Raw genomic sequence first — 5708 nt, 5'->3', positions numbered from 1 at the left:
TCAAACCTTCCAGGTTCCCCAAAACAGCTGCTTCATCAGAGTCCTGTCACAATGCCATGAGAACCTGTGGCTGACCTATGGCCTCTGAAGTTCCTTCCTGCCTTCACCACCCTGAGCTTCAATTCCACACCTAGAATCTCAGTTGTATGTTTACTACTGGAAACAGTACTATTCTAGTCCAATCTTCCCATTTTTCAGATGAGTCAAGGGGGGTTCACAAAGGGGAAAAGCACCTGCCCCCCACCAGACTGAAGTAGTAGGCGTGACACAGGATGCAGGTGAGTTTGATTAAATTGCTTTGAGACTGGTAATTCCCAGGAAACACTGTGTTATTTCCTGCTGCATCACAAACCCCCCCGAATTGAGTGGCTTAAAAAACCTAGCAATTTATTATTTTTCATGCTTCTGTGGGTTAAGTGGGCAGTTCTTCTGCCACATGTGTTGCTGTCTGGGATACCAAGATGGCTGGCGGGTCCAGCGTTGAGCCTGAGGCCTTCCCTTCAGCCCACTAGGTTGTTTGGCATCTGTCAAGCATCCAAAGAGAAAGTTTTGTCCTGCCATTGTCCTGTAGAGCCTGCTTGTCCCAGGCCCCAGGTGGGCCATTCTCCTTGGCATTTGGCTGATGCCTGGCAAGTCCTGCCAGTCCCTGCTTGAGCCCATCTGGGGATGAGAGAACCAAGACCCTATCACCTATCTCAGTGCAGGGCACTCCTTATTTATTTATTTATTTGTCAATGAGGTTTATACAATGAAGTGCACAAATCTTAGTACAGCTTGATGAATTTTAACATGTGTATACAGTCAGGAAACCATGACCCAGACCAAGCTGTCAAAAATTCCTCACGAACTTTTCCCCTTTGCCTATTTCATGCATCCCTCACCCACCTCCCCTGTGGCAACCACCGGCCTGTTCCCTGTGGGCACTCCCCGTTGAAGCAGATGGTTCTGACTTTGAAACACTGTGGAGTGGACCACAGTCCCTAAGGGGACCAGCCCAGTCCTTGACTCCCAGGCTGAGCCCGTCCACCCTGTACGTTCAAGCCTTGGCCCTCCTCTGACAACACAGGGAGGTCTTTGAACAAACAAATGGGCACCATCACCATCAACAACATCTCCCCCGTTATGACAGCCACCTAGTGAGTTCTTACTCTGCACTGGGCCCTGCGCTGAGCACGCACAACCACCCTCACAGAGGCTGAGGATTGAGCTTCCCCGTTATGCAGAGGAGGCTCTGAAAGGCTCAGCTGCCCGTTGTCACACAGCATGCAGGTGGCAGACAGAGCTGGAATTCTCTCCTAGGCTCATGACCCTCTGAGGCTGGTGCTCTACTGTCAAATGAAGACCCCAAAAAGCCACCACAGGGGGTGTCATGAAGTGTAAGTGCAGTGTAGAACCCCAGAACCTACTCAGTTCGCTTTGGGGGGAGGGGAGAGCAGGTACTGGCCACTGCACCTGGCCTCAGCCAGCAGAACTGCGGGAAGAGGTGCTCTGATCCCTTCAGTTGATTTCTTCAGAGCAGAGCCTGTGGCCGGTGGTAACAGCACATTCCACCTCTCCTAGCCCACTTAGGATATTAAGAGGCTGGGTGGGGTTCCTGGTCTGCATTAGAAATATTAAAATCTGACCAGCATACCTCCTAGACAGATAAAGATGTTCTGTAGGGAACATGTGCATGTCCCCATGTTCTTATTTCTCATCTGGGATACACAGAGAGGCACTTAACACATGGGCTGCCTGCTCTAATCCTGCAAGCACTGCTGTGTGACCACAGGCAGACACCTTAACCTCTCTGGGGTATTGTAAGGGTTAAACAAGTGGATTTGTGTAAAATGCTTAGAATAGTGCTAGGTGCCACAGAAGTTTGCTAATTTATTATTCAGGAAAGGGGTATATGGATGGCTGTAGTAGTGAAGTGAGGACAATCTACTGGTCCCACCTGCTTCCCAGGAGGAGGAACAAGCTCTACATGACGGTATCCTAAGGCCTTGGGCCCACTAGGGGACCCCCAGGGTCTCTCAAATGAATGGAGAAACAAAGTCTGGTTTAATTAAACCCAAAGACATTGGGATTCAATACATGTGTTCCTCAGAAGATGAGGGGAGCTCTAGCAAAAAGCCTCGGCATGTCATCTAGAAAGCAAAGTCATCGCCATTCCATCTGAGGCTCTGGGGGTGAAAGGACTCACCTGCCCCTGCAGGTGAGGCCTCGGGTTCCTGTGCTTCCTCCCAGGGGCTCTGTGCTCCCTGTCTCGGGCCGCTGGATCTAATCTACATTAGCTGTCCTCTCCTTGCCACAGTCTCTCTTCCTTCTCCAGCATGGTTGTGTGGGACTGATGGGGAGTCTCCTTTGCAGGGAATTAGAATGAAATGTTCCGGATGATTTGGTGGTCCTGCATGGGGCTGTGCTCCTCTCGGACATCTGCTCGCAGAGAAACCCAGCTGATCGTGGAAGGAGAGGTCAGTCCACATTCCTTTTTTGTTTGGTTGCGAGCATTGATCAGCATCAGTTCCACGTCAGTCTCTCAACTGGGCTTTGCTGGAGCCAGAGATGAATCCACTAGGCCCTTGGGGCCTCAGGTCTCAGTGGAAGATGGACATATAGGACCTGTGAGCATAAAACAGCCTACTAAGCTGCCACGTCCCCAGGCGGCAACTACCTCTCTTGTAAGGAACTTGCAGGTGGAAAGGTGAAGGCATCATGCATTCATTGCTCCAGCAGATCTGTACTGAGGGTGTGCTGCGCTTCAGGCATACTCACATGGTGAGCTGGGCAGAGAAGAGCGCTCTCCCTGACGGACCTCACAGCCGGGGCCGTCAGCCCTACCTGGCTCTGGGGAAGAAGATAGGTGAAATATGAATCACTCTACTGAAACCAGGAACCAGGGTGGACTGGAAGAAGGAGGGAAATAGAGAATATACTTGTGAGAAATTGGTGTTTTCAAATGTTTTTACCATTTCAGAGTGGTTGAAGGATAGACTTTGGAAAGTTCAGAGAGAAGCTGATGAGAGGACCCCTCCTCGAAGTGGGGGCTGCTGGCTGGTGGGGTGGCAGCAGTGGCCTGCTGAGCGGTGCAGGTGGTGTGATGGAGCTGGTGTGCTGAGCGGTGTGCTGCTCCAGGACACCCGCAGGGGCAGCGTCGCTGTGGGCACAGGGGGAGGAGGCATGCTGAACATTAGCAGCAACAGAGGCAATTTGGTGGGGCTGCCGTGGCAGTGGGGTGGCCAGGGTGCTGGTGGTGGATACCTGAGAAGGCAGTGAGGGCGGGGTGGCTGGCCCACCTGGCAGGGCATTGAGGGTGTCTGGGCAGGCTTTACTATGGCAGCAGGGGGTGTCAGACACTCCAGGAGGTGGTATGCCAGCAAAGGACAACAGTGTTGTCTGTCAAGATCTGGGAAGATCTGGCTGCAGGTTGACTGGAATTCTGAAGGTGGAAAACCCCAGTGGTAGCCATGCTTTGTCCAGGGTTTGTGGGTTTAGCAGGGGACATTACTGCTGGGAGCAGCCATGACAGCATCCCAGTGCCTGGGGTGCTGAGTGCGGGGTGGGAGGAATTTTAATGTCTGACAGCCAGTCGCCCCAAGTAAATGCATCTGGTGGTCTAGGTGGTGGCCTTGTAGGATGTATGACACGCAGCATCAACAAGGCAGTGATGTCCTGTTGGGGTTCCGTCGTTTGGCTGAGGTCTTCTAGGTGGTGATGGGTGGTGAGAAGCAGTGGTGGTGGTCTCATGGGGGTTAACAAGCAATTGGTAGAACAAGATGAAGGCTGAAGAGTGTGTGTGTGTGTGTGTGTGTCTGTCTATCCCATGCATGTTCCTCTGTGTGTTGGCTTTGCTGGAGGTGGTGGTCCATGTGGTCACCCACTGTGGGGGTCTTCTGGGAGGGCTGCTCACAAGACGATGATGTCATCTGGAAGCAACAAGCCGTACGAAGACCTGCACTCTCTGGCCCGTGGCTCCTGCACTCTGGGCTGCTCCGGCTGCTGGGGCATTTCTGCTCCAAGCATGGCCCTCACCTATCCCAGCCCAGGAGGGCCTCTTCTTTGAATACAAACTTCCAAAGATCTCTTCTGCCTTATTCATCCCCAGGCTTCTGGCTATAACCTTCTCAAAGCCACTTGGGAATCTTGGGGAAGCATCCACAGGCCTACCCTGGGACTCCTTGGGTGAAAACAGCCTTATGCTCTCTGGTGCTACTGCAGTCCTGTGGGTCAGGCAAAACTCAAGGCGGGGAAGTGACGCTCCAAGTTTACGTCTACTAAGGCAGGTCAGGTTTGACAGAGGGAGGAGGATGGAAGGGGAATGAGCCACCATTTATTAAATGCCTAGCAAGTCCCAGGGTCAGTGACAGGCATTTCCTGCCCATTATCTTGTGAGAGCCTCACAGCCATTCTCAAAGATAAAGGGCATTATGCTGATTTTATATGAGCATATGAGATGAGGATGTAAAGCTCAGAGAGGTTAAGTGACTTGCCCAAATTCACACAGCAAGTAAATGGAGAAACTGGAACGTGGTCCACCTTTGACTTCAGAACCGGCTCTCTGTTACTCCTCCCCAGTGAGTGGAGGCACAGAAATAGGAAAGCCCAGAGAGTTTGGGGAAAAGAAAAAGAACTAGTCTGATCAGAACAGGTAAGCAGCAGGAGATGGGGCTGGTCAGTTGGCACCAGATAGTGGAGGCCTGGGAGGCTGGCTGAAGGGCTTGGATTTTCCCCTGCAGTCAGTGGGGAGTTATGGAAGGTTCTAGATAAGGAGAAGAACATTATGTTGACACTGGATATACTCAGGTGGACAAGGTGGACCACAGTGAGAAAGGCTGGAGCCTTAGTCAGGGCCTTGGAGGAAGAGACCACTGGGGCAGGCCTGGTCAAGTGGACATTAGCACTTCATTTTCCCAGGACATCCTTGGGTGAAGAGGACTCCCACCTGGTCTGACGCATGGACCCTTGAGGTGCCCCTACAACTGAGCCCTAAGGTCTGAGCTCAGGTACAGAGGGCCAGCCCGTACTCCCAGCTACTCCTGGCACACCACGAGGCTCTCTGACTGGACACAGTGACTCTGCTAATGTCACCAATGCTTGCTCTCTTATGATTAAACTTTTCCATTTTGCACACAATTCAGCAGTAGAGTCAGTGTCTGTGATTCAATGACACAGCTACCCTAGAAGCCCTGGCCTAGGGTTGTGGGCGCCTGGCAGTGCTCAAGAACTGCAAATCCCCACCCCCCTGCCGATCACTACATATTATGATAGCCTTTCCTATTTTGCAGGTGGGAAAACTGAGGCCCTGGGAGGCAAAGAGACTAGCCTGGAGCCACATGCCAAGAGCAGTGTGGCAGCGTCCAGACCAAATACCCTGAGTTCACATCAAAGTTCCTTTCACTTCAACACTGTGTCTCAAATCCTGGGCAGCAGGTTAAATGCGGGTTCGTGGGACTCCCACTCTGAAGAGCTTCTGAATCAGTAACTTCAGGATGGGGAAATGGAACCTGAGTTTAATAAGCTTGCAGGTAGATTCAGGGAAAGATCTGGAGGACCACTGCTTTAGTCTACTCTCTGGGTTGTGCAGTCAGGGAAACTGAGACTGGGAGAGAGCAAGGGGCCCACAGCAAGCAGATGGCAGATCTGGTTTAGAATCCAGGTATTTGATGCTCAGTCCTGAAGCCCACTGGGCCTGGCTTACTTGTGGGGTATATCAAAGGATCCCCAAG

This window comes from Manis javanica, chromosome 5, assembly GCF_040802235.1.
Source record: "Manis javanica isolate MJ-LG chromosome 5, MJ_LKY, whole genome shotgun sequence".
Lineage (NCBI taxonomy): Eukaryota > Metazoa > Chordata > Mammalia > Pholidota > Manidae > Manis > Manis javanica.
This window is presented reverse-complemented; position numbering follows the sequence as displayed.